General features: G+C 40.6%; 1 protein-coding gene and 1 long non-coding RNA gene across 2 annotated transcripts in view; one reads left to right on the top strand and one right to left on the bottom strand.

Moving 5' to 3' along the window:
• Positions 1-27152, top strand: part of LOC124309526 (protein pinocchio) — a 60548-nt gene that overhangs the window by 15404 nt on the left and 17992 nt on the right. The window lies entirely within an intron of this gene.
• Positions 15260-26584, bottom strand: LOC124309558 (uncharacterized). The gene is made up of 2 exons (XR_006909251.1): positions 25998-26584; positions 15260-15423 (listed from the first exon to the last, which is right to left on the bottom strand). It is a non-coding gene; the product is annotated as an uncharacterized LOC124309558 (long non-coding RNA).

Raw genomic sequence — 27152 nt, 5'->3', positions numbered from 1 at the left:
TAAAAGTACGTGAAACCGTATTTTTCGACGAAGTAATAATAAATGAACTATGACGACCCGGCAATTACATGACCAGGGCTCATAATATGCGTTGTGGTTTCTGCGAATACAGATATACACATATTTAAGCTCATTTAATACTCCAACTTTCCTGAATTCCGCTGCAAAAAACACGATGCGCCGTCGAAATTTGAACCCTGAAAATATAGAAAGAAAAAGGGTGAGTCTGCTCGGTCGGTAAAGGCAGGAATATTGCATGACCTTAATACGGACTCGTCGAATCGGCCCAAGGAACCTGCGGGTCTGTAGAAAAGTTAGACTTTTTTCATGCCTCTCTTAAAGTTCAATTACTGTAATACAGAGTCGTCTTCGGCCTTGAACACAGTGAATACTCTCAAGTATTTCTCCTCGAAACTTCGACGTCAGCTTTCAAGTCCAGAGACCAGGTCGGCTAGACGGTCGTTTTTGCTTATGAAATCTTACAAGATGCGCAAAAATGTGAAGGGGACGTGAACGCGGCGTAAATAATGCATCTCCAGATTTGCGAATCTGTTTTTCTGCACATTCGTACCGACGAGTTAACGTCCGTATACCGGAATTAAACTCACCCTCTTCTTGTTGCACGGCTTGCGCATATTTCAGCTGCTCGTCGAGTCGAAGAATTTTCATGAATCTCGTGTCCAAGCTCGTGGCATTGATGTGACGATGCATTTTTAGAAGAAAAACATCGTTTATTTGCGGTCTTTGAATTGTCTGATCTTTACTAAACAGCAACAATATAAAACAGTCGCATTTTGCAAACTTAACCGCACCTGCCGAATCATTATTAAATTTCTAAATACCGATTTTCTCAAGGTTTCGTTTCGTTGACGTTACTGTAATGAATACCTTTTACTTTTTTTTTTTTTATTTTGCAGAACCAGTCAATCTCCTGATTAGCTTAAATCTCGTATTTCCATGCATCGGACATTCAAATTAAATTCTAGATCGTCTTAATCTCCCAATTTATTGATCGGCAGTTGATATATGCAATAAATTAAAACTCTCCGCAGGCATGAATAATTTCTGTGGTGGAAAAATCGTCCATAGGAAAATTCTTTTCGTGGGAAACCGCTCAGATCGTCAGAAATCTGTAATATTAATACGCTTGACCGATGACTTCACACCTCTCGCTGTTGGAGACGCATTTCTACGAATTTTTCCATCTTTATTCGTTGTCCTAAATTAATCGCGGTGAACCGTGAGATGTTTTTCCTGGAAAAAAAATATCACGTTCATCCGCAGTGTGGAAGTAGGTACGTATAATATTTATTCAGTTGTGAGAAAAATATCAATCACTCTCCCAGTGCGAGAACCGGAAAAAGAAAAATGTGAAACCGAGAATATTATATATAGGAGTGAGAAAGTGGGACTTGTTAGGATAGTTTCCAACGCACTGCATCCGATCTTTAAGAAATTTCAAATGCTGTAAAAACAAGTTGTTTACGAGTTCGTCTTTAACCTCATTGTCAGATAATTTGAAAATCGTTGCAATTATAACTACAATTTCAGTTCTCTCATCTCACAACAATTTCTCTGCGGTAGTTTTCCGTTGATTTGTGCAACTTTTCATGCTAAAAATAATTGCAAGACAATTATCTATCGTCGGTTTATTCGAAACAAGTACCTAGGGGAATATTATATAGGTACATACCTAAATACATAAATATGCATGCCGGTACACACGGATGTACGACATCATTTTCCATCGATTATTATTCACGGAAGGTAGACCACACATAGCGCGCTTACGTAGATGGTAATCACCTCGCAAATTCCCAGATATTCTGAATTGAAGGTACGAGTGACGAAAAGAGAGAAAAGAAAACGTACTTGAAAAAAAGAGGATAAATAAACGCTAAAAAAAAGTCAATATAATAATGATGAAATAAATATAAGAAAAACTTGTGCATGTGTATAATAAACGCGTCCACGTGATCGTTTCGAAGGTTTGACACGCGGTCAAGCCGTCTAGCTACGTCATCCGTCTACGTATCACGCATAAAATCAACGCTGTCCGACTCAGAAATTGAATACTTAATTAATATTAATACGGGCGCGAAATCGGCCTGAAATTAAATTATCCGACCGATGAAAGAAAAAATCCCTTGCATCGGATTTTAATCCATTTTTCATCGACGCAAATTTTCGCCATTCGAGACGGAAATTTGCCGCATTGTACGTACGCGCATTTGTATCGTCGGTAAGATGTAAACGCGTTTATTAATCATGTTTACTTTCTCGCGAAGTACCTACAGGTCGTGACGTATTAATTATCCACGCGTCTCTCTGAATTATGTAGACGCATTTGTAACACGACGTTACGCACAGCCAGCACGTGACCGTCAACCTATTTGCGATTATTTTAGTTGACGGTATAATTATTGCGTTGACGGCGTCGAGTTTAACGCTGAATGACGTACCGTATATTAGCCGGAGGGCGAACCGTGTACCTGAGTTGGAGGAAAATAATATTTAATTAACGGATCACAGTCCTCGCGAATTTCGTTACAAAATATCGACAAGCGAACTTTTGATCGGGCAATAAACAACCAGCGTGTAATTTTGGCGGTTCGAATTTTTGAACTTGTATAATATCGTGAATTTCAAGTCCAAAACACAAACGATCAACTTCCAAGATCGTAAGCGCTGGATCGCGTGCCGACAGATGAGTGCTGAATTTAGCTATGAAATCCGTTAACCTTGCAAGTCCCCTTATAACAAGAATTACTTTACTCGTCCGCAATTATTCTTAATCAAACGCATTAACGTGTCCGGACTTCCTTTTATGATGCGCGGTAAAAAAAAAACATGCCTGCGAACTGACGGCGAATTTTTTTTCAAAAGTTTTTCTAGTAGTTTATTTTTGCTAGTGAATCCTTTGCGTAAAAGAAACAGCCTGTACTTAACGTTTAATACAGTCCTCGTCGTAGATCGGATTTCAAAGTATCGATCGCATCTTAATTGAGGTCGAAATTTGGATTCCGAAGCGAGTTCATGGAAGTTGATCGAATCTACGCCTGACGACGAGTGTACAAAAGTATCGAGGAATCAGGAAACGAATTTTGAAACAAGGCGACGTGGTGTCGTTCAACCTAAATATTTCGCAACGCTTCTGACTGTTCTGACGACGAGCTCAAAGTCCAGGAGAATTGTTTTGAACAAGACCAGGATCAAGCCCTGCCTGTAATAATTAAGAACGATGTCCAAATTTCGTGCTTAATTATATACACTTATATACCTCTGGCAAATCTGTTTATTTTATTATTGTTAAACTGTTTGCCATCAATTTCAAGCAATTACATACTTGCGTAAGTGGATTCTCCACATGGGATTATATAAAAGTAGTTATCGAACGACGAAAAGCGAACAAAGCAATCGATCTTCGCAGATTTAAAATTCTTAATTCCCTCGCAAAATTTAATTCGCGAATATCTTGAAGCGTTGCGAGTTATGATTGTGGGAAACAAAATCTATCAAAAAACCTACCGTACCATTACATAACATATAAATAAGCGCGTATAACAACAATGTTTATCTCGTTCGCAGGGCAGCGATAATAATCTCTCCAACGAAACAATTAAATATATATATATATATATATATATATATATATATATATATATATATATACACATAATACTCGTCCGATAGTGGAATCAGAGGAATTCATTATTCGACAATACATCCGGTCAATCAATCATTCATACAGAAACAGTATCATCGCGTATTTTGTACACACTCTTTGCGAGTCGTTGACCTAGCGTTGACTTTGAGAAGGAATTCGTCCTACATCAATTGAGTAAAATCTTTAAAAATTCGCGCACTGCGCACAGCGAGGATAAATTTGTTAATCATTTCTCATGGTTGATAAGCAGTCATTACGCGCTTTTGCGCATCAGGCAAGAAACGCACGCATCTCGAAACTCCGGACGCAAGTGGTCAACGTCCTTTCGCTTCGGACGGAGTTGTCTGTCCATTTCCGTTGTAAGTAACCATCTGCAACGCAGGCGCAAAATTATCCGCAAAGTGGAAATTAGATGCGGAGGAAAATTGTTTTTCTTTTCTCGTATTATGTTTTGTTGGACGAAGGAGCGAAAAGTTTCCACGATTTTGTTGACTGGTTTATGAGATCGTAATTTTCTTGAATTATTCTCGGACGTTTTTTAAAATATACTCGCGATTTTATCTAGCGTGATGAATGAGTTCACCCGTCAACATTCGCGCGTAACAAACGTGAATAATTTAAGATCGCTGTGTACATAAGAATCATCTTTACACAAATGCCATGCAATGAACTTTGGGTTAATGCGAGAGGATCGAATATGTTTTTTTATCCATGATTTACCTATATTCGAGACTGGAGATTTTTAAATCCGGTCGAGAAGAAAGGAGATCGCCTTTTCGATAGCTTATCAATCGATGTTGTATCCTCCTCAAATTTCACACCAATCAGCCAGATCTATTCGAAATCGATTCTGAAATCTGATCAATGTTTTAATTATGAAATATAGTGCGATATGCGCGCACAGATGGAAAGAGGTTTATAACCATTCAGAATTGCCGTTTCGATAAACGTCACATCGATAAATATTTCTCACTGAATCATTCACAAGTTTTAAAATGAGTTTACGGTGCGCCAATTCATAGATTCCTTATCGCGCGTCTTTTGCGGTCGAATGTCAAAAAGCTTGACACTCCATCAGACAACTAAGCCCAGATAAATCATCGAAATTATCGCGGTGATAAAGACTTATAATTCATTGTTCTCCGGAGCAAACGTTGTGCGGATAAAAACTTGGCTCTTGAATTCTTTACCCGAAGAAAGAAGCAGCGGTTAAACTGCAGGCAAAATTGTTTCAGTCGTCACAGGCTAGTTGAGCCGGATCTTGGCGGAGAAGATATGAATAAATCAGATAGCTGTAAGAATATTTTCGGCACCCCTAATTCTGAATATTCATTACCAGAGACGGGCTCGCGAGGATTTATCGAAAGATTAAACTGAAATTATCACATTCCATCGGATTAAAGCATTTAGACATATCCTGGCTACAGACGCCTCTGTGCATAATAAGCCTGCGAAAAGAAGAAAACGATCATGCGTCAAAATTTTAACAGCTAAGAAAGAAAGAAGAAAAAAGAATTAATTACAAACTACTGGTAGTAAATATTTATAACCCACGCTGTAGATTGCGATGAAAAATTTATTTGATATTGTACCCATGACAGATATGCGTGTTCAACACGATATACGATCTGATGCTGGAAAATCATTTAGTATAACGACTCGTATAATAAATTCGCAGCGTTGTACCTAAAGCGGGAGAAAAAATTGTGAAACTTGAGTAAACTGTTCATCATACGTGAAAGAGTTGTTTAATATTATCTGCTGATATAAGCTTGCGGGATATTACTGTATAACTGATTATATTTATCTCGGTGATATTTTCCTCCTATGCGGAATGAAAGCTTGGGAAAGACCGCAAAGAGCCGGTTCTAAAAGTTTCTGCCTACACATATAATGTACAACGTGGGATAAAAGTCACGCGGTTTCTTTATATTTCCAGCGAGCTAAAGAAATGGAGAATTTGAAAACTTCGTCAAAATTGGATGTTTCGTCAAAGTTTGATTTCTTTACTTCAAGTTTCGCCGCGAAAAAATTCGAAATTTGGCGCTTTCGGAACATTTCAAATACCTAATATGTAAAAATTGCGCGCGTGTTGATTGGAATAAGTGCAATACACGAAACTAAGTAAATAATGTCGTGCTCGTTATCCAGCGATTAACTCGTTAGCCGGGTTTGCTAAATTTTTATTACCCATAATAACTACGTTCACTTATCGTCCAACTATAACCCGCTTGTGATAACTAAACTCTTTCTCGATACGGCGTTAATTTCAACAACGTCGACTTACCGCAATGCTCGCAGGTTCGAATCCGTTTCTCAACACCGTTTAGCGCGAAAACTATCCACCACATAGCCAAGTATTTTCGCACAATTTATGTAATCATTCAATTTGCGAATATCGTATCGTACAGTGCATTTATATTTAAAATTAAGTCACGCGTATCGTATCGGTCGCAAAAATTCCGCCTTATTGTGTAACGTGGAAATGTTGCTCTTTGTCCCGCCGTCATTAGCAGAAGCTGGTAGCGGGTAATTAGCGCGATGAGTTCTTCCAACGGCGGCACGTTGCGTCGCTCCTCCGCGCGAGATGCAACAGCTACGATCTCTATTTCTGGTTTCACAGAGTTTATTTTTGTGCATTCAACCACGTGCCAATGCTGCACGAGGCCTTCTCTGCTCTCTCAGTCCCATCTTAATTTATACGCACATAACACCGCGCTTCGCATCTGGTTGGCTTTAACAATTAAGCCGCGTTGACACCGAACAACATCTCGAACTCGATAATTCCCCCTCCCAGATTTCTTGCCTCGTTATTTTGCCCGAACACAAAGAACAAAAAGTGTGCACAACGTGTATCGTAGAACAATAGTTGAAGAATCGCACTATTTTTACAATCCGAAAAACGGGACAATAATGTCATTATTCGTGTATACACGGTGTAACTTGGAATTGAATTTTCTTTACTCGAATTCGTTACTCCGCGGTTTTTTTTTTTTTTTGATTTCTTTCTTCTCTGTAGTTTAGGAGAAACTTTCGTCGTTAATTAAACTCACTATTTACATTATTTCTATGTTTAGCTCGATTTTTGTTCCGGACTGTATGCTAATTGATACTTCCTTGTAAACATTGTGATTTCCAAATTTAGTCGCGCTCAGTATATACATATATATAATGCACTTTACAAAGCGCAGCCGTATCGTTTATCGGAACTTCCATATAACATAATCAGAGACAAATTAAGACGCGAGTGCACATCTGCATCGGTATTTAACTCGGAACGTTAAATGGCTAGACATTGTTTGATCAGTAATTACACCGTCTTTTCGACCGGTACGCGCGATGTTTCGATATTTCCTTACTCGGAATCGCTCGTTGCATGCGTGGCCTCTGCATCTTCAGGCCTAAACGATTCACACCCCAAATGCATAAATTTCGAGCGCGACGGAGTGAGGATTATTATCATCATGGTGCAATTCTTGCCCAACGTGGGTCCAACTTTGCTTTCAGTGTTTTTTGTCGCGTTTGGAAATGATTGCGAAACATTCCGTTACAAGTTTTCGTGTACTTTTTCGTGACATTCTTGACGCGGTTATCGATATACCGATTATTCTTACATTTGTTTGGGGGGGAGGGCTTTGTATCATGCGACTTATCCTACAAAGATATCGTAACGCATCCCGACGTTTTTGTACTCGCCGTTAATATAAAATAACAAACGAGCAACTTCGTTGTTCTTATTAAACTAGACCGATCGGTCAAAACTGTCGGTTATACCTTCAAAGATGAGGTTTTCAAGCACTTACTGTAAATCGATTGAGTCACACAGGAAGCAATAGGATATCGTTATCTATTATTTTCTGACGGTTACCAAGAAATTTTTGTAAATTTCTCCCATCAATTACCGTTTTCTACAAGATAAGCAATCGACTATCGCAATGCTGCCGGAGGCGTTATTACTTCATTGATACCAATCTATCGAAGTCGGTTTCGTACACTCTCAACAAACAATTATAATTCTATAACGCCGTGTGAATTGAAAATACGATTGTTTTATTCCGGGAATCGAAGCACATACATATAATACGTAAGCGAATTATTATTGACAATGAGAAATTTGGTAGTGCAGTCAGGCCAGATAAGAAATATCGTTCCACGTGATTGTTGCGTGTTTACAAAATATCGCGTAGAATGAATGTAACCGCGTGATTCATTCATGCCTTCGAGCACGTGTATTTGTACAATAAATGCTAAAACCGGATATTTCTGCGTTCGGCAAAATTAAGTGTTTATAAAAAGCAAGTCGTTACTTGTTTATTTATTTATTTTCTTTCTTTTTTTTTTCTCTCTCTCTCTACCGCAAATTGACTAGAATCACATCAGCTCGCGCTGATAACAGAGATTTCATTCCCTCCAAGTACGGGGTCAAAGAACCGTCGAGTCGAGAGAATCTCGTCCCCGAAATCAAGCCTCGCTCTTCTTCCAAAGGTCGTTTCCAGGTCGCAAGGGACGGCGTTCCGAATTTGCGGATTATTTCGGATTCCCGGGGCGCATAATCAACGTGGCACGTGTGCATCTTCCAGAAACTTTGGGGGCCGGAGCGCGGAGGTGGAAAATATGGAACGTTGCCTCCGAGCGGAATTTTCCCGGCAATACGTCAGGCTATCGATTATGGCGAGACCCTCGACCTTGTGACCCGAGTGCAGCAAAGGCCTTCGGATCGCTCATCGTTGCATGGTGCAATTACTCTCATCTCCACGCAGTGCGCGAATTTATTTTTCAGCCGCTCGTTTATTTGTACAATTTAGTTATTTTTATGTTACCCCGATGTTATAACGATCGTACGATTTCCTCCGACAGCAGCTGCTGTTTTTTGCACGCGATTACAAAACTCGGCGTGACCTTGAACTTCTCAGCTCGACGGACGAATGGCTTCGAACGATATCAACGGCTAACGCGATTGCCTCGGATTTTCTAGACACGAATAGTATAGGTGTGCAGGTATATGTAAGAAGAAGGTCGATACGATATTTTACAAATTGATGTTATACGTGACGTATATTTTATACACTCTTCGGATACTTTGTACCTATACTACATCCGGTATACGGAAGGTCGTAGGAAAATTTTTCAGCTAATAACCATAATTGCGTGCTTCTGATTGTAACGTTAATATAGACGGTTGGTGCACGGCAATTGGAGAACGATGACAAAGCCCTCGAACCTTCGGTACCAGGCAGGCCGAATGACAACCTGTCAAAGTCAAAATTCATGCTTCGATTCGTACCAGTCTCTGTAGACCGATATATACTGGAATATCGTACGCTTCGTTATCCATTTCTGTTCATAAATAGATTTCGTCAACTTTCTGTGTTGAAACGTGGACAAATGTGAAGACGCTTTATTCTCCGATGTTACGTTTGTAATTCGTTACGGTGATTGTTCGCTCATCGCTCCAGCTTTTATTTGTCAGTATACTTTAACGATTTAGGATTTTTCAATTAGCGTATTTTCAGCAATACCTGCAGACTGAAATATTATACTCGCAGATAAACTTTGATTTCACAATAGGTCTGGTGAATATAAATTTATACAAGATATCGCCAATTCAACCGTCTCGAACGAATTTTTAGTATATCATGTTCTTCACAAACTTCGGACTGAAATAAAATGATAAAAAATATCATCCGTCTGATACAGAGTATAATATTGCACGGCTGAGATCGTAAATCCCAAATCACGTGCACAGCAACGATACGTCAGATAACGTGACATTATCTGACACGTGAAGAATCGACATCTGCTCAATTCGTTATAATCCGCAAGTATAATCTGCATGTATTACAAATATGCTCGACCTACGATAATTTCTTGCCTCGTTGATCAGAGCTATTTTACCCGCCCTCCGTTTTTGCTTGCAGCTCTAATTATTCAATTACGCCTTTTATTTACACGGATTGTTATAATTCAAGCGAAGCATGATTGGTTTGTTTCTTTTTTTCCTCTCCACTCTTTTTGCACCGTTCTTGACGGATTCACGGGTTTTCATTTATAACACGACCGGGCGTATCACAGCGTGGTGTCAATTGACGCGAGAGTCTTTACGGCTCATGGCTTTTGCCATGATCCGAGATTAATCGCACGCCGATTAACAATCGGCTCACCGACAACGAGTCGAGACTATTTTTTGCAGCCTCGTAGACTTCGCTTTGCTCACGGAGTACCTACCCAGCTTCACGCCTAATCGCTATTTATCCGCAAACGTTTCATGGTCACCAGCTCGTATCGAATTATAAGAGACACGTTCGAGCATGGTTTCCCGCTTTGTTTCTACTCCGAGACGTTGTCACAGGTCGCGGTTCTTGTTCCAATATTTTTTCACGCATACTTTTCCTTCCAAACTAATTACTATCACCCAAAGTCTTACAACTCGACGGTAATTCACTTAGCTAAAACGATGTTCCTTTTACGAGCTACTTTGGGAAGAAAGAAAACAATTATAAACATACGGAAATCGGGCCGAGGAATGCAGAGTTGGCGTATTTGTGAAACGGTGTTATTTTCAGTGTCATTAAAAATGTTAGATTAGTGTCCTAGTGGCTCGTGCCTACAGCCTGCAGCATTTGCAAACGAATAATACAACTTGTGTACCACAACTGATAATCTCTATGAGTTTGAAAATATTTTCGGACGAGCTTGAGGACAACCATATTTTCTGCATCATTGTTTATATGACTCTTTGTCCCCCATTAAAACAATGGTGTTCCAGAGAGTTCGACAGTTGCACCGTATCCGAATATCGAAGGGTCAATCTAACCGCAAAATTCGGCTTCGGAAGTACCGAGCAATTACCTACATAAATCTGATCTTGAAATCATTCATGGATGCAGCGATCTTATTCCAGGCCCAAGGTCCAATCTGAGAAACAATCATGATTCATTGCGGCCATTCTATCGGCGCTCCGGCGTCTGTCGCCAATTGAAGCTTGTCTCCGGCTGTGTGACCGTAAACGCCGCGTGGCTTGCGTTCAAAACTTCAAGTAGTCAAACCTGCGACAAGTCAAATTCCTGAAAGATCCAAATCGTTCTCTCGAACCAGGAAGATTTTTCTTAACCCTTTCAGTTACAGTGGGATGCTCAACGTTCCACCTCTAAAATTTTCATGTGCTAGCCTTATCACAGTTTATTTACAACTTAAAAGGGTCTTTGTTACTTTGTATAACCCCAAAAACCCCCGAGTAACAAGTTTCGGCCAGAATCGTCGAGTTTCGATAGTTTTTTAGATTTTATGTCCGCCATATCGGATCCGTCATCTTGAATTTAGAAATTATCAATTTCCGACTTCAGAGTTGTGAACAACGACCCCAAAAACCATCGGGTAACAAATTTTAGGCAAAAATATTGAGTTGAAAAATGTATGAACGAAAGGGTTAAGACACCAAGAAGAACGACCCCGAAGGTTATAGAAAAATTGAGACATTCAGAGCTCGTTCGCATCAAACAGACCATCGGAAATTCCGTGGTAACGGTCGATCGGAGTTCCGATGCTTCGGAATTTCGCCTCGCTGCGCCCCTTTGCAGAATCACGAGAGCAACGTCGTAGGTAAGAAACGATTATTACGCGGTGCACGCACCGTCCTGCAGAGGATGACACCGAATAACCTTGCGGCAGTGGTTGCAAAAACGGTGTACCTACGTCGCGGTCCGCATTCTCTTGAGGCTGCACAACCTTCAAAGGTCGTAAACGCCCTGCTGCGCAGAAAGACGGCACTGCTGCAATATGTAGTTCGGTTAAGCTCTGGAAGAATCGCTGAAGCTATTTTATTGCAGTGGCTGCGCAACGCCGAGAGGCAGCAAACAGGCCAAACCAGAGAACACCGCGATGCCTTGCAGCTTAAAGCTTAGTAACGTGAGACGTAGTTCTCTTTTGATATCGTTCGTTAAAACTGGGAGGAGAAAAAAAATTAGAGAGACTTTGAAACGAAAGCATGGAAAATATTAAAGCGCCTTAGCTCTTGATTACACCCCGCCGCAGTACTTTTCGACACGAAATTGCGACGTAGTTCAAGTTTTTCGTGCGACGGTAAATTAATCGGCACGAAAACTTCAGTCTCTGATGTTTGGGTTTCTTCTCGTGCAGTCGGACCTGCATTTTTATGACATATCGCTATGCCGTGGTCGACCTTGTTACAAAAGAACTAGGCATGTCTCTCTGTAACGGTTTGCTGGGTGATTAATATACTTTGGAAATCGTTCGGAGGGGAGAGAAAAAACGCGTCTTTCATCGTCCGCATTGCGTAAAAATGACTGCGATATGACGCGAGAAACGGCGGGGAGTATCCAATATTACGCAATGGATAAAACTAGGATTGTACCTGCCGACCGCAGGCGAACAAATAAGTGGTTTTTTTGCTGTTGAAATTGATTTTGTGGCGCAGTAAGTAACGTACGTCTGCTTCGTATGTCATTCTGGGAAAAGAGCTATGAACTCGAGGTTCTCGTCCGAGACTCTCGACTTGTATAGAAAAACGTTTGCTCATATTTAATGACTACATTACGTATATGCATATACTTTATGGAATATTTCGGAACCTAGTCGAGTCGTGTCGAACTTGGTGCTATCTTGAAAGAGAAAAGGAGACTAACGATGAGCAAAGAGGTTCTTGAGCCAATCAAGTTTCATTCAATTTTCGTAGCCAAAAAAAAAATCCGTGTATTAGGAATACCGCTTTGACGAAAGAAACGGAGTGTCGCGTTGATTCAAGTCGATCCGTTGCGTCGATGACGTTATTATTTGAACGCGAATGAAGTGTATTTTCAAAACAGATTCATTTTGCATGGTACGCCACTTAGCGTGGAATGTCCAGAAAACCTGGTTATACAACCGTCGTAAGACTAAATCGCGTCAAAAACAATCTTTGGACTGGTTAACTCCAGTTTCTGTTTTTGTTCAATCCAGTTCTTTGATCGTTACGGAGTTATGTACGTAAACATATATGTATAAAAGAAAAGAAAACAAATTAGAAAAACGCCAAATCGGTTAGATAGGATATTTCCTTTTGGGGCCGGTATAACGAGCTGTAAGATAAATATGCGTGGATAATCGTTCCAGGTTAGAGGAACGGTGTATAAGAAACAAGTTAGAAAAAAAATGAGGCTTGACAAATTAATCGTTTAGTGAAAAGGATCCTTTTCACGAGTAAGATCCTGTCTTGTTCCTTTGTTCGGTTGGATATATTTCGGACCTTGAAACTAGATCTGAGAACACCAGATTCTCAAAAACTCTATCCCGCAGTCCATTGTCCGACGGGTATAATTTTAAATCCGCAGAAGGCGATTCTCAACGAACATCTCCGTCCTCTCTTCTCTTCTCCTCTCCTCTCATCACCTTGCCTCGCCTTTCGCTAGTAGCTAAGCCGTTTTAACGAACTCTCGGAGGTGGTTGGCTTCCTGGAGGAATGCAGCCGGGAGGAGAGACTTGCAAAAACTCGAAACGACGCGTCGCAGTCGGCCTCCGGTCGTTTCTCCTTCCTTTACTCCTTCCTTTGCTTCTCTTCCTTTACCTTTTTTCTCATTCAACGCATCCCCATGCGGCGTTTCAGAGAGCCGAGCATGATGAAAAGGAACTCTTGGCTTCAACCTTTAGATCCGCCGAAACGTTTCGCTGAAAATAAGCATCACGTGACTCTCACAGTCTCTCAGGAAACTGACCACCCAAATGCGCACGCGCCAAATCACGCGATTTCACTGGTAGATCAAACAAGTTATTCTCAACGAATTTTTCGTCCGTTTGTCAGGTTGACCAACTGTCAGTTGTGGCCAGACGTATAATCACCAGAATTCGCAAGCGTTTCGAGGTTATGTTGAATCCGGATTTTGAGACAGCCAAATTGTGACCAGCCTGCACATTTGAGTCAACATAACCTCGAATCGTTTGCGCACATCGGGGGAAAAAACTAGAGTTGGCCAGCCTGTCGTAAACTACGGATGAAAAACTTGACGCATGCGGACTTGGGTGTTAAGTTTCCTGACATTTATATAGCGAAAGCGTATAATGGCGAAGTCTTTGCACAATCATCCGGAGAGACACGTCTCGATTTCTTAGTCGAACTCGTTTCGTTCCGCGTTATAAAACCGGCCGGATGAAAATATTGTATATACCAGCTAGACGATATTGTCCGTGCCAAAAAATAATGAAAAAAAAAACACGGTCTTGGCGCCGCGGCCATTGAGCTCTGTTACGTCCGAGCATTGCGAATCGCGCAGCGAACGAGGGACGCAAGGTGTTCCGATGTTCTAACAATAGATATATTGGATTCGCGTATTGTTGTGCAGGCGTTATAAAAACGGGCAGCAGCGTTTGTTCGACTTTGATCGCAATTCTGCAGTGACACGTTGTTCCAAGTTATTTCGGTAACAAAGAGGGGGGGGGGGGGGGACACCTTGGTGTCTATATCCGGACGCACATTTGGCGTCGTATAGGTAGGTAACAATAGAAGAGAGAAACGCATAAAGTAGATGACGAAGAAAAACTACGTTGCTAGACGCGAACTCGTCTCGACGTCTCCGCGTCGCCGTTTCTCGTGCGATTCAATCCCGATAACGTTTTTCGAGGCGCATTTTCCTCCTTGAGTGAATTTTTTGCCCTCTCATCCCTACGGCACCCAGGAACACTCGCTTTTTTAAACTTCAATTTAACTTTCCGACATTTCTAAACGCGTCATTTCAGCATTGTGCAAATTCTTTGGTGTGGAATTTATCTCGGCTTCTTTGATACTTTGTGCGTTACCCTTTTCAATACGGCTATATCGAAAATCTACGAAATCCGACTTACTGGATACTCGACTAATTCTAAAAGCCGTGTTAATACTGACCTTATGTTTCTCACAAATACAACATCCAGACAGTCCATGACTAAACCACCGGCGCAAAAGGCGAGCGTGTAATCTCACATTAGGCCTGGGACTAACAGCCGTCCCGACGATAACAATTACGAACAATTTAGTCTGGTCTGGTGAACTTCTTTGGAAATTTATCATAGTTTGACATTGAACTGTCCATACCCACAGATCTTTATCCGTATACAAAAATCGTGTATATGTATATACATACATTTTTTTAACCGCAACATTGTCAACGATATCGATGCCAGGCCATCGGTTCAAGAGACACACGGCATATTTTGACATTCAGCTCGTTATCATTTAAAAACTTGCGATTCTCTTCAAGTTGGAAAGGGAACGAGGTCTTTCAAACGAAAGTTGAAAGACCCGTTAAGCAATGGTTAACGGTTAACCTATTGACATACTGGTTTTAAGCCTCGACTTATTGTCTGATTAGCCCAAGCAGATGTTCATCGCTATCGTCCTTTCTCGGGCCCGGAGATCAAACGGTGCAGAGTTCAGCTGCATCGCTGCTAATCGATAACGATTAGCCTCAAGTTATTCGTTTTTCCTAATCATTGACCCTGTATAAAATTATGTGTGAAATGGCTCTGTGAACCAGGTCGTTAGAACAAAGCTGAAGCGAAGCTAACGAGTTACGAGGTGAATGGATTCATTCTGTGTTCAAGGAAAGGGAAGAAATGCAACGAACATATTTATATATCTTTTTAACTTTTATTGTTAGAAACCTTGACGCGATTATGTACATAATCCGAGCACATTACTCATCACAGCCTCCAGGCTAGTCTTCAAGGTGTACAGAAACTTTTTCCTGGCCTCGGATAAAAGTCTGCAGTCCAAACTGTGCGAGTTGTTCCTGTATTAGAAACAGAAAGCGTAAAGTCGTGTATAATCCGTATAGTCGATACAAGTTCTCACTGCCAACAAAAGCGTACAAGATATACTTTTGGACGTTAGACCGTGTTTCTGTCAGCGCTAATCTCTTCCCACAATTTATACTGAAAAATGTGTTATTATCGCGTTGTGTTATCACAACTGCATGTATATTGCAATAAATCTATACGGTTCTTATTCCCGGGTTCATATTCAGTTACTTCTTTAACTATACTACATCTATCCAAATTCTATTTTTATTGTTAAACGTTTTAGCGAAAGTATGTCAAAGCCGTATATATACTGTACAGAGTCGTTTATATACACGCAGACGCAGTTATACAATGCGTATAATAGATCTAGTAGAACAAACAGATCGCGAATAATTTAACGAGTCTATACCTATACTTCCTCTTGATTTCGCGTGCGAAACACTACTTCAAAATTCGAGACAAGACCAATCCAACCACTAGTCTCAAGTACCTACCTACCTAAGTTCCAGAGTCACCTAAAGTCATGAACTGCCGCGATGCCGTACAAAACCATAAAACCGTCCTTCCGATACTTCCTGTAGCAATAAACGTGCGTCGCACGTGCCGATCTCCTACTTTGCAAATTGGATCCTTCGCTGTCAAGGCCGCCAAGGCCGCGTGTCGTCTATACTTTTGCCTTGTCGGGGTCACAATTATACATGTGTCTAAACCTACACTTATTACAAATACGCTGACTCTGCGACCGTTAAGCCGCACCTAAAAAACGGCACAAGTTTTTACAATTTTTTCAGACCTTTTTCTGACAAATAAATCCAACGTTTGTCATCCATCGTCGATTTTTTTCCGACCATTTCACGCGTTTCTCATAGTTTCGTACATGCGTCCGTGATTACTTTCAAGTCCGAAGAGCGAGTGTTGCGTAGCCCGAATGCTATGAGCAGTGTTTGAGCGTGTAAACGCGAGGCCGTTGGCACCGTTTGTCAACTTATTGTTTACACATCGTGAAACTTCGTCAGTCTATGAATAAGACAGTCGTACAGACAAGTGGATCGTGTCATGCATCACAACTTGCACGAGGAATGGCGAACCGATCTAAGAGATGTTCGAATGGCAATTTTAAAAAATATATATGTAACGTATACGTGTGTGTCAATCGTGTTTGAACGGTGCAGGGTATTAAGCGGAAGAGCGAGGTGATGATTTGAGAATTTAAATCAAAACTAATTATCTTATTGACAGGTTCTTGTCTGACTTCTGTGTACTTAAGGCACGACTTACAAGTACGTGTGTGTAACTGGCTGCTTTGTCTCAACTACAGACGTCGACGGCGCCGACTCGCATTAGTAAAATAAATCAGATAATACGTCACATCGTGCGAAATATGTTACGTAAATGCGACACCTATTTTTATTCGCCGGACACTTCGAGTCCCAGTCATCACAGAATGTATTAAATTCATCAAATTACGAGTCGAATGATATTGATTTAAATTTGTTTCGAGTCACGGTACGTTAGTTGATAAGTTTCGTTCGTTGGAGCAAACGATCGATACAATACTGAATCGTATAAATTTCAACTTTCAGTATCGCCAATTTAATGATACGATTTCGCTGAGTTTTCAAGCCTTCGAAATTATCGCTGCACTTGCCGCGTTAAGCTGAAAAATAAAATGGTTAAATAAGGAAATATTTGTAACCGTGATCATCACTGCAGGTATATACCTAGTTACAGCGGGAAATGAAGGCAAAAAGAGCTGATGGAATTGAAAGCAAATTTTGTGAGCAGCTCAAATCGTGCAAAACGCAATTACACGGAACGATGCAGTTACGTATACATATTTTGTCTGATCGTCTCTTCCTTCATCTACGAAGAGTAATTATAACTCCGTAAAGAAAATCTAATAGTATTTTGCAATTCCTATACATTTACGCAGAAGTGTAGGCAAAGAGATTGAAATCTGCACCGGCAACGAGCGAGAAAAAAAAAGATAATTGGAAAAAGAACTGCATAACGCATTACGTGGGTGTGTCTTTATGCGCATAAATCTTCGAAACGATATGTCAGCTATCCCGACTGAACAGCGACGATCCAGAAACCGACTTCCGCATTATGAATACCTGCTTGTCGCGTAACAGAATTTTGCATGCATATTGTATACATCGTCCATACTTACGTAATCGTACCTACATACTCGGTAAATGGACAAGTCGCAGAATGCTTCGAGTTAGAATAATACAGAAATGGAATATCGGTTAGGCGGTGAAATACGATTTCCTATTATCAATCACGGAGTAACCGCACGTAATGTGTAATTACTTGCTAATTACGGCAGCTGTGTGTAGAGCAATCGATTCGTTGATTATAATCTATCTACGTATTACATAGAGGGACGATATTCGCTCCAGAGTCCTGGCTAAAATTGATACCAAAACGATCACATTCCTTTATATAATTATTCTCAATTCGTTAATAAATCAGTTTTTTCAATCCCACAAGACGGGGATAATTTTCCATTTGCGGTGAAATACTTTGCGGATTTCTTCTTTTTGTTCTTTTTTTTTTTTGTCAATCCGGAAGTGCTGAAATTATGCAGCGTCCTCGCTATTATTATTATTATCATCCGCGTATAGCGGACTGGTAATTACAATACGTTACGTCGTAATTCAGGGTATAAAAATAGCGAGGAGTAGAATAATACATACAAGTGTCGGTTGAATAAAATCAATGAGAAGCAATCGAACGAACCTCCGCAATACAGTTTCTTGGGTATGATATATTTCGTGACATGTCACGCGTCGCGAAGATGTTCTGTGACCCAATTACCCAATTACATGATAGCCGATGGTGGTGAAATACGTCTTATCAGTTCATGGCGGCACGAGCCTCGCATCGTCAGCATATATAAGATATACGCACACATGATGTACATGTATATTCCAGGCGCGTGAAATTGGTGGGCTAATTTAAAACGCCGTCAATCACCAATTTCATGCGTGAACGATAAATGTCAATTCACACCGAGGAATATATATTCCACGCAGATGTATTTCTCTACTTTATAACCGCACGCAACGCAGCCGTCGAGTGGAATCAAAGTATAAAAGTGCCTTTTCGTTTCACCGGAAGCACGATTTACGAACTCGGTTCACGACCCCCGTAGCAATAGGCCAACTTTAGGTACCGCACTTTGAACTTGGGTGTTAAATGTGACGAGCGTCTTTGCGCATAATGGTTTATGCAAAATGGTACGGAAGTTCACATATTTTTCCCCAAAAAATTTAACGAACGTCGACGCCTTACTTCGACGATCGAACATTTGGCAAAATTTCATCCGGAACAGATAATCGCTTGGAAAGTTTATTTTGCTGCTGGTAATTTCTTTGGTGCGAGAATAAATTCGGTGAAAGGGAAAAAGCCAGATCGGTGATTTAAACGTTTCTACATTGAGATGGGAATAACCGCGTGAACAGGTTCAAATTAGTCACTGTCAAGGCAGTAATGTGCGACGCATATTATTCTACTCATTCTTACCGTGTTGTGTTTGCAATTTCATTTCCCCTCTTCCTTTTCGCTACTCTTACTGCACCAGGAAATCGCAAGAAAATTAACAAACTTCGTACAGAAACGGAAATCCCTGCATGAAATGCCACGAAGGAGACTGTCAATCATCGGCTTGTTTCCGCAATTAACAAATCTGTTCACCGTTCATTAGATGCATGCGTCTTACGTTCATGCATACATGATCAATGTCCGGGTTAACTACAACTCTTTGTTGTCACCGGCTCGAACATCGATCAAAATCAGCCCAACTAATTCGTCCGGAAAATGTAAAACAACTTTAGTCACTTCACAGCTGTTCAGTATTGCATTCGTATCTTATTTTTCGAGTGTCTCAAGGAAATTTCATTGATAACGCGTCATAGTTTTATTGCAGCAATCACTGGTCTCACGGTTACGCTATTTTCGCAATTCGAAAACAATTGTCTCGAGGAATAACAGATAATAAATCGCGGTCCTTCGGATTTTATTCACCGTCGGAAAAATCATTGTAGTTCATATCTAGTAGAACTTATATAGTACAATATCCAGGTGTTGGGGTAATTCGTAAGGTTGCTAACGGTTTTCCCCTTTCGAGACTCGTGACGTTTTCAAATGGATATAACGGTATTCATCGTCGGTGACAATTATTGAGACGTTTTTCTTTGAAGCTATTCAATAATTTGATCGGTCTACCATACAACTATCATAAATTCGTATACCGAACACCTACATTTCGGTAATCCCGGGATGGGTATGGCTTTGTCCTTGTAATTTGAAAGTGGGAAAAATCCGTCGAGCACATTTTACGTCGACACGGGGATTAGTAATATGGGTAGCTTTGTACCACTCATTGGCTATCTCGCCTTTCCTGTCATCGCTATTCAAAAGGCTTCTAAAACTGGCCCCAATAAATTCCAGGATTCAATTGTCTTCGACAATTTGCGGATAATTATCCTCTAAATTGGAAGAAATAAGGCGTTAAACGGTTTATGAATGCACAGGTATGTGGGTCGAAATCGTTCCAGGCCAACCAAAATTATACATATTGTTCTCACTTATGTTTGAAATGCCTGTGTAAAATTTTAAATCGATTTTCTGAATCAAACCGGAGTTATTTTACTTCTAATTATTAATTTTGTGTTGTCGTGTTTATGGGAAACTGTCGGGATCGATGTCAAATCACGAAAAGTTAAAAGTAAAATAACTACCGCGACCGGTTTGCTTCGGACACTCGTTTTCAAATTTTACAAAAGTGTTTATAATAAAAGTAAGAATAATTTGTACAATTTTCATTATTCTAGCACCATTTGGATCTACACGTTTTTAAATCCTTAAGTTTCTTCGTTCAGCATGCGATTCCCCATCGACAATATTTGCCTCAAATTCCGAAAAGACTGTATAATTATTTCCAGTATTTGCTGCAGATACGAGTCTCCGAGAAGACTGTCTGTAAATCACTGCTGATTTTTATACTTCTCGATCTGCCTACGACTAGAAAATTCGTGGAAGCATCGAGCAAGCGAGGAATAGAGAAAACGAGCGCGAAAACGAACGGACTGGCCATGGGGACAGACACTCGACGAGCACGTGAACAAATATCGGTAAAGTTTCCTCCTCCTTCCGGATTGCCTCACACCAAGAAATTCGTAACGAGAACTCCGAACGTTACATCTACAAAAGACTAGCGGTGTAGGTACATACCTAGAAGTTTCATAGCCTCGTCGATATTTTCTTTTTCACGACTATTAAAAGCAAAATATATAACAGAGTATGGCAATAAACTTTACCCTTCTCTGTACGTGCGTATCGTTTATTTACTTTGAACGATGAACATGGTGAACGAGAGACCCTGAATTCAGGGCTATCGAGATAAGCTATATTATAACACTTTTCTATCGTGTCAAAAATGCGTAGCGCAACGATATCACGTTGTTTGAATTTTACATTCGGAAAACGATAAATTTTCCGGGTTTAATCAACGGCGGCGGAATATTATGCACCAGCTATACCGTGAATCGAATGCAATCGCGGCATTAATTTCCGCAGTTAATCCGTATTGCCATGCATGATTGCATGGTAAACCGCAGGTAAACACCCGGCAGGATTTGCGTATTCTGGATATGTTTAGACCACGGCATGCGTGCACGATGAAACCGCCGAATTAGCATGTGCGATAATTTTTCGGGTAGATGACCGAAAAAAAAAAAACGACGCGCGGTCGACAAACAGGAAATTTCCTGCGACGGAGTTTAAATGCAAAACGGTAAAATATCGTCATCGAATCCCTGCAACAACTTCGATAATATATTAATACGTACATTGTGCCAGTTACTTTCCACAAGAATGCGAATCGGAATTATTTCCTCCGTGCACTTATCAATAAATCATGAACTCGTCGTGTAGCGCCAGTGAATAAAGTGCCGGGTTTTGACGTATCGTGTCTTTAATATTTTCCTGAGAATATCCCAAGCTCGGGGTCATCGGGTGAAATCATTTAGCGAGTGACAAGTTAAACGCGGTCTTCATCAACGTTCTCATCGACTCCCGGATCAAACCGGAATCATTTTATTCACTAGTAACAGAATGGAAATGTTTTCACCCATGCTTTTCGTTGAAACTCGTCGTAATTTTACGCATCTAAATCTTGCATGTACAAATTACAGTTGCTTCGAACAACCGCAGGAATATTTGTTGGAAAAAGTTTTTCATTCTCTCTGACAACCGCCGCTGGTGTTCGGTTAAATAATTTGACTTGTCGAAAACAGCCCTTATAATTACAACTCATGGATCGATCTAAGCGGATAATTTCTCATTCCCTTACGCTCATGACTCGTCTTTCATTTCACACCAAATTCGAATACCGGATACAGAGACCAAAGATGGAACATAACAGCGAGAGTTCCACCCTGTGATGCAGATCAATTCACCGAGGGGTGTTAAAAGAAGTCAGGAGCTACAAGCCGTCGTTAGGATCATTAGCAAAAATAAAAAACCCCCTCTTCCTCCGCGTCAATTATCTCGGGGTCATCTTGTTGGCACTAGAATTTCGTGAGTCAGACCATTTAGCCGAGCATCCAGAGGTATCGAGTATTCAGGGCCATTCTGGCCGACGGAGGTAAAGTAAAAAAATAAAATGATACCCCTCTCGTCTCCGCTCAAGTATTTGTTTATCCGTCTGTACCGAATGAAACGCGGTTACATGTTACGGCTGATTTGAAACACAAACGACAGGTGGTCGAAACCAACTGTCGTTACTTTGCTACTTGAAATACCTACGCAAGTAGATATCAGCATATACCCGAGGATCCGTGTACAAAAACGTGAAACAGCGATTTCCTTATACTTTCAAACCCCGATTCGCAAGCTCCATTATTGCAAAACTCGGCTCAGATCAGTATCACTGTTTACGGTACACACAGAAGGGAATAACGCTGCCTAAAGTCACGAGACGCTTGTGTCTCTCCCTCTTATCATGTTACGCCCACGCGTCACGCATGCAAACTCAGATACCGCGTACGTCACGCAGGCGGACTTACACATGCGAGAATGTGTCGCACACTCCTGGGCACGTATAAAGTTTAACGCCCAGATCGGTGCAATTATACATTTTGTCACGAGCATGAACGTCGAGATGCTCGGTACGCTATCTCCTACCGTTCGTCAACTTCTTACCATCGGCGTTGCCACGCCACGTGATAATCATTTCACCGCGAGCGATGTTAACGTCTTTCTGATTACATTATCGCAAACGTATAACGAGATTCAGATAATTTCGGTACGTCTCAGGAACGCCGGTACTTTACTGTGTAAAAAAACACCCGTTATACAGCCTCGTTTTTTCGGCAAGTCAGATGACTGTGACAGGCAAACATACAATATTGTCTTGTTACATATTTTTACGTATTTCGAGTGCATGCGTTGTACGAATACGAACGTGCAGGAAACGAGATAAAGAATTACGTCCCCAAGTAATGATATTCAGCAAAGTCCACATCGTGCGATTCGTCGACCGATAGCTCAACGTTATTAAATATGAATTAGCGAAACGATCGTTATGGTTTTTTCTCTCATTTCGAGCATCCTCTTAAATACAATTTCCGCGCGATTCATTTCATTCCCAATTAATTATTAATCAATTAATTCCAGATTAAGTTTTTTGCCCGTGGTGCACTTACACGGTGATTTGCATCGAGTGTATCTCATGTTTGTATACCTACAGATAGGTATGTACCTATGGATAATTTACGTTATAATCGACCGCAGCGATCCAACGGTCCAATTACGCTGTACTGCGTTCCAGAGTCGAATAGAAGAAGAAGCAGAAGAAGTGGAGGAACCTTAATCGGCCATATCAGGCGCTCCTCGTGCCTGGTACCCACGTACATATAAAATAACTACGGATTGCAGCGTATAACGAGCGTGTTACAGAGCTTCTGTCGTACCCATTATGTGCTTCGATATCGCGTAATTGAGTTAATTAATACAACAGCGATAATACGGTGTGTTTGATTTCGTTCGTTTTGTTGTACCTGTAAACCAGTGGCGTAGTTGGAATGCTTTCTTTTCCTTTCCCCACAAGCGCGGAAAACCCGCGAGCGTTACGTCGTTGAAATGTCATTACACCGATATAACCGGAGACGAGGAGGCAAAGAAATTATTATTATAACAATATTGCAACGTACTCGTTTTGACGCGTCATTATTCCGAAGCATCGCGATATCGTCGTTGGTGTGTACAAGCGGCTGAAGAAATTCTCCCCGCTTCTCGATTTTTACATGAAAGCAAAAAATAAAAATAAAAGAAACCATTCGCTGTAGCAACGGACGACGTAATTCACCGCGGAAAATTTTTATACCGTGCAGTCTTAATCCGTCCCAGAGATAACTGTCCACGTTGATTGAAATCAGGCATTCATCGTTGCCCGTTGTTGCTGCTTGCAAACTCTCATACAGGACCTATATCTTCTTCACGTATATATAACTTTTCACCGCTACCGATTGTCGGCGTCGTTACGAAGCCGTCACGAGGCCTCGACGTCACTCGATGCGTCGTCTATCCGTTACGGAATCTCGCCGTTTCTTTTACGCTCTCTTTGTCTAAATTCACTACAATACAGGCAGTAATTCACTGGCATACTTCGGGTTTTCCTACGCAATATGCGGCAGTTTGGGTAAAAAACATTCTCGGTCCATCCGAGAAACCCTTAAACGGCAATCAAGTTCGATCTGGTTTCTACCGGTTATGACACAAACTCGCTTCGCGGTACTTGAGACGCGACAGATAATTGCTGGCGAAGAATAACCGCCATGTGCTCGGCATCTTGGCGCCGGCAATCAATACCACAGCGGTAGTTTTAACCACCTATCGTAGGTACAACAAAGAAATATACGTAATATTATACACACGATGCCGATTGAACGAGGAATAAAAAACATCTTATCCGGAATTCCTTTTTTATTTACGTTTCGGAATGTGATGTTTTTAATTGTGCTCCTGCTTGAATATCGGAATTTGCTTCTGCTCGTTGCGTAACTCATCAAGTTCTTACGCCTAGTTTAGTTTCGATCAAAGATTTTTATCAACCCTTTATGTCATACCGATCGGCTTTAGTGCGATTGATTCTCTCCTTAATTTTCATTCGTATAGACTTATTGTGCGGGTGATTAAGCGGGTTTGCATAAGGTGCCCGGGTAATTGAACTGGCAATGAGAGAAATTAGTATAAACGAACGTATTAAACCTTCCTTAACCTTTCGACGCCCGGTGCAGTCGGACAATCGGTGACCCAGTAATTTCGGAAATGTATCAGCCCGGGCTAATTGTTACAACATCGTTTTATAAATTTGTCTGGTACCGTTGAGTCAATAAAGCAATCGGTTGAATCGTTATCACATTATCGTACGATAAAATATACCGGGTTTTCTAAACACGTAAAAGGATGCAGAAAAACGATGCACAATTTCTTACTCTTAGTATTTCATATCCGAAGTTAATTCCCATGTCGCGTGAAATTTCAATTTGTGAAGAAGAAAAAAAAAATTTCCTTCAACATGACGATGCATAAAAATATGGCTAATGACTTGATTGTTGTCTAAGTGCCTAGTTTGTCCAGTCTTTTTAAAAATTATTCAGTAATTCGGAAATTCCTTTCCTCAAAATGCATGCCTGCATGGGTACAATAACAGTGATCGTTCTTTTTATCCCACTCGAGTCACTCGAGGATTACCAAACTTTGTTGTTTTTACGAAGCAGATACGTAAAGCAAAAATATACGAAACGTGCCAATCATGCACGAGTTATTGTATACATACAGCAAGTTACGACATTGCGATAAGCTGTATTGCGTAAGAGAAACTGCCGTGTCGGACGGGAAATTTCGGGTTTGACGTATCGCGTTTTCAAAAAGTTTCCAAACTCTTTGCGTTAAAAACGCAAACGGGACGAATAGAAGCAGAGTCGTGGGTTTGAATGACGGCTCTAAACAGTTCGGATTCTTACAACCGAACCACTCGTCTCGACTACTCAGGCACCGGACAAAGTTAACAATAGCCCTTGGGCTATGATCTAACCGACACTATACACCTGTTCGCTATGCGTTATGTACGAAACCCAACAAAGTCTCGCCGTCCGCGTGAATGAATGTTTGCCCAGTACTTACGATCCTAACTTTAACTTTTTAATAATGAATTCGGTTGATTTTAATAAGAAACGTGGCGCACGACTGAGTGGTTTTGAAATTTTATTTAATTTCCGCAAGACTTTCTAACCGCGTCGAGTTGCAGCATGGCGAAACGAGCGATAAGAGTGAGGCTCGTGCTTAATAAATATTTCTTTCAAGAAGAGTACAAATATATAAATATAGTATATAAACCTCGAGGATAAGATAAAGAATACTTGGAATTTTTTACTTTTCCTGTTACTTCCATTTATGTTGTATTTATATGATTCCAAGAGCTTGAATTCATCTCCACCGTATAATTTATGCATTCTTGTATTTTTAAACTTATGTACAAAACGGTACTCACGTTTGTTTTTCATGGTGAATTAAGTCGAAGCTTGCATGTTCACGGATTTTAAACTTTCTTGCGTCTAATTTCTCAGAACAAATAACTATTGCAATATTCCACAATATTTCGTTGAGAGAAGATTGACGGATCAAGCAATTCCTGTACACCATAAGTATTAAAAAAAAATATAACGCCGAATTATATGCAAGAAAAAACTTATGCGTCACGCTGTGTATAAGCACGAAAAAATTCCCACTTAGCATCAGTAACTCAACTAAATATTTTTTATTTATTTTTCTGCACCTTTTCACGCGTAATATACATAACAGTAATCCATAATTTCAGGCCTGTAAGAGAGTGTATAATATCTATACCCAGAATATGCATCCTGAAACACATTTCAACCGAATGGCCCTCTGGCGCTATACTTTCAAGCACCAATTCACAGCCAAGTGCTAAAGTCTCCGTATGCGCGTATATTGCAATGCGTATTGAAACAGGTGACACAAGTTTTTGTACTTGACAAAAGGCGAACGTACGGTACTATTAGCGTACCTACTCGTACTAGTGTACAACTAACTTTGCACACGCAAGAATAATATATCTGATAGCAGCTACGCACGAGTTAAACTAATATTCAAAGTAGATCACGCCTCCGCAGATGTTGCTGGTTATGTGTTTTCCTCACTGCAGGGGGTATAACAACGACAGAGCCGGCATATTTTTTCTATAAACAAACCGCCGATACGGGACAAAAATATTGTTTCCTATATGAACTTAATACGCGTGTTATCATTCGGTGTCGGATTATCTGTCCCCGACGCTGCGGAGTGTGTCTTTAACAATAAGGATAGACCAGCATCCAGAGGAGGTATCGAAAGCTCCATCGATCCATTACTAATCATTCGGATCGAGAGGTTCGATACGAACACGCATTTACAGTTTACAGTCTTAAATGTATACAATACCAATTATGATATACATAAATCGCAAGTATACATTTTTTTTTTGGGTCAAGATCGGAATAGCATCCGTCTCGTATTAAACCTACGGAAGATAAAATTACACAACCGGGTCAAGTTTTTGGGTCCGATGTATTATATAAACATCGGCTGGAAGATGTTAAACTCGTCGATGCCGCGGCCTGATTTATGTGCTAAATTTTTTATTCCC

Source organism: Neodiprion virginianus, chromosome 1 (assembly GCF_021901495.1).
Source record: "Neodiprion virginianus isolate iyNeoVirg1 chromosome 1, iyNeoVirg1.1, whole genome shotgun sequence".
In the NCBI taxonomy this organism is placed as follows: Eukaryota; Metazoa; Arthropoda; class Insecta; order Hymenoptera; family Diprionidae; genus Neodiprion; species Neodiprion virginianus.
Note: the sequence above shows the minus strand (reverse complement) of the source record. Positions and strands in the feature narration are given on the sequence as shown.